Source organism: Odontomachus brunneus, unplaced genomic scaffold (genome assembly GCF_010583005.1).
Source record: "Odontomachus brunneus isolate Ranch 3 - 2012 unplaced genomic scaffold, Obru_v1 Obru_scaffold_233, whole genome shotgun sequence".
Classification (NCBI taxonomy): Eukaryota; Metazoa; Arthropoda; class Insecta; order Hymenoptera; family Formicidae; genus Odontomachus; species Odontomachus brunneus.
In genome coordinates this window covers 90,123-93,471 of record NW_022639683.1, presented here as the reverse complement: position 1 = coordinate 93,471, position 3,349 = coordinate 90,123, and the positions used below count along the sequence as shown (strand labels likewise).

The following is a 3,349-nucleotide window of genomic DNA, read 5'->3' as shown; positions in this document are numbered from 1 at the left end:
ATATAGTAGGTTTGATTAATAAATTTTTATAAATTTTTTCATAAAAATATGTTATTTTTTTAATTTCAAGTATTATAAAAAAGTTGTTGAAATAAAAATTCACATATATTTTATATAAAATTTTTAAATACTTAACAAAAAATGAATATAATAATAAAAATATAAAAGTATGATATTTTGCAATATTTAAAACAATATTTAAGGAGCATTGAAAATTATATTATTGATAATATTAATGAAAAATTTTTTATTATATAATAATAATAAAATAAATTATTATTAAATTTTATTATATTAATATATGTGTATTATTCATATTATATTGCAATATAAAATAATCATATATATTTTTCTTATTGCTTATATGTAAAATTAAAATGTGTTTAAGCAATTTTGCGTAAACCCTAAAAAAATTCTTTTATTTCATAATATTCTCTATTATATAGAGTCTGACGCAAGTTGTATCTATAACAAAAAATGTATCTATAAAAAGTTGTATCTATAACAAAAAATAAAAATATTAAGCTGAAAGGAATGATCGAAGTCATTTTGCAAATAACCACATAAACTTTAGAGATATTAAATAAAATAGATAAGCGAATCAACGCGCGTATTTGTTAGGTACGTTATAATATACTGTAAATACTGTAAGTATACATTTTATAAACATAAATTGTAAAAACATCGTTGGAGTCATTGAAATCATCGCGTGCCGCTCGATTGTCAGGTTAAGCAACGCAGTCAGGATGGAATGGGTAACCGACATACCGCTTCGGATTTAAAATTATTTAGAGAGCATTCGCGAAAGTTTTAGAGTGTTTGTGACAATCTTTCGGTTCCTAGCAGTTATAAGACATAATAATAATAATTAATAGTAATAAGAAAATTAGGAATTAGTTTTTTTTATGAAAAAACTACGCGGAAAACTTTTAAGCGGACATTTTTACATTATATCAAGGTTTGTGCAACGTTGATTCAATGTTTCTCAATATTACTGCAATATTGACATTGTTGCAATTCAACAGTGATTTAACATTATTATGGTGTATGGGAAAACGTGATAGCGATTCAATAGTATAGCCTGATAAGGACATTATAATGGACCTGATTAAGGTCTTCATAACAACGCAGCGTTACGTGACTTTTCAGAACCCGACAGTATAACCTTAAATGGACCCGACATCCAGTTATGGTCAACCCGATTAGGACCATGTAAATTTCTAGTCGGGTATATGCTGCCACTCCTAACTAAATATTTCTGAATATGTGCACCGTATCTCACTTTTCCCGTATATTAATGGCGGTAATATATATCGGATATATCGGGGACACATTAGCTCCCGAGTTGACCACGGCGATTTTAGACCTGGATTTTGCATGGTGGCGACATGAAAGAACCGTACAACGTTACAGAGATCGCAGTCGACGGTCTATATATCGATTAATTTCCCGAACGCCTCTCTCATCGTGTGAGAACCGTCTCGCCATGGCGACAACGCCATGCGAGAGGGCGTGAATCTGTCGTCGTTCACGATCCCTTCCCCTTCGTGGCACAACCGCAGGACACAACCGTAGAAGAGCTTCGTCATTCAGACAATAATAGGGCCGGGTCCTAAATTCGACGACACGCTTCGCAGGATTAGGTATCGAATTCCATCCCGCGACATCGCCATGGAGTGCCATCAAGCTTCGCCGCCGGTGAATCAAAATTCAACCAGTACGTCAAGCCACCGACCATCGCGCAAATGGTGCATGCGGATGAATTATGCAGTGTGTCATGTCGTGGCAAGCGACTCATCAAACATACACGCGTGTTCGCACATCGGAGGAGGCAGAGATACAGAGAGTGCGTGCTCCGCAGAGGAAATGAACGTACAAGGCCACGAGAGATAGACGTAGGAACGAGTGCGCGGTATAACGTGGAAGGGATGGAAAACGAGGGGCGAGGCAGGAGGAGGTATGCGGATTGTTAATGCGAACTACGAAATCAGAGAACGCAACCGGAGCCGCGCGTGATCGATTGGCCAGTATCGGATCCCGTTTTATTCGTTAGTAATGTCAATTTTGACTTTTGCAATTAGGCACATCAGCCAGCTCGCGCGCGTCGCAATTAATAATAGAATTCCGGGAGTTACGATTAGCGGCGTCGCACCAATCAAAGGGACGGCGCGAGCGAGAGATTGAAACACGGATTATTCGAATGCTCGGCATGCTAGCTAGCCTTTGAAATAGGCTGTGGAGCGTGTGCGAAAGCCGTTGCAGTGTCTGTTATTTCGTTGTAATTAACGTCGTCGACATTATAATCAGGGCCGGATGAATAGTCCCGCTTCGGTGTGGACGTTGCGCGTAAATTAGTCACAACGAGTGGTATAAAGGATATTGCGAATTATTGCGTTTTCCAGCGATCGCAGATAAAACACTCAGAAAGCAGCTTTGAAGTCATAGCGAAAATTATCTAAACACGAGAAATTAATTTAGATGGATAAACAACTAACAAATACTGCGATGTCACGTATAGGTTTTGTGTTTAATCGATGACGAAGGCAGAATTTCTACCAGAACTATTTATGAAATTTAGCAAGAAAGTTTCTGCTTATGGCTTCCATTCAGATCAAAGCCAGTCATACTTCTTACAAAAGCGACTGTAGTAGATAAAAAAGCGACGAGAGACAAATGAATGTATAACCTATCTAAATTTGTTATATAATAGGACAGATATTGCTAGAATGCTGCTGCTACGAATTCTACGTACCACAGACAATTTTCCAGATACAGAAAACAGCGATAAATTTTAACTGTGACATTTAGAAGTCTACCTGAGCCAGTGAAACATTGTTTTAAATAACTTGACAGTTGATGGAATATCGAGTCATCGATATCGGCGGATCCCGCAGTACAACTCGTTGTCAACGAATTGATAGACACCGTGAGTTGACGAATTCTTGTTTTTTTTTTTTTAATTGAGACTTGTGTGTTTACGTGCGTACATACGTTGGAGATCGTAAAGCGCGGTTCACGATAATTCGAAATAAAAATCGGAGGTAGAGGGTAACATGCGGCAACAACCGCTGGTAACAGCGGAGCGGAAGCGAGACGCGAGCGTGAAAAACGTGTCGCATTTGAGAAACCCGAGCCCGCCATAACGAATCTACAAAGTTTCCACGAAATTGCGCTTTGTCAGGCCTGGGATCCGCGTGTACGACGAAAATGTGAGTGTAGGAGGCAGGCGAGAGAAATCGCACACCTCTATCGCGCTTCCCACCGGGAATCCGGCCGATTCTTTCTGGCGGTCTCGAGAGAGAGAGAGAGAGAGAGAGAGAGAGAGAGAGAGAGAGAGAGAGAGAGAGAG

General features: G+C 38.6%; 1 protein-coding gene across 1 annotated transcript in view; it reads left to right on the top strand.

Annotated features, from left to right (window-relative positions):
• The window catches only part of LOC116852523, a 301,076-nt gene that overhangs the window by 273,763 nt on the left and 23,964 nt on the right, over window positions 1–3,349 (top strand). The window lies entirely within an intron of this gene.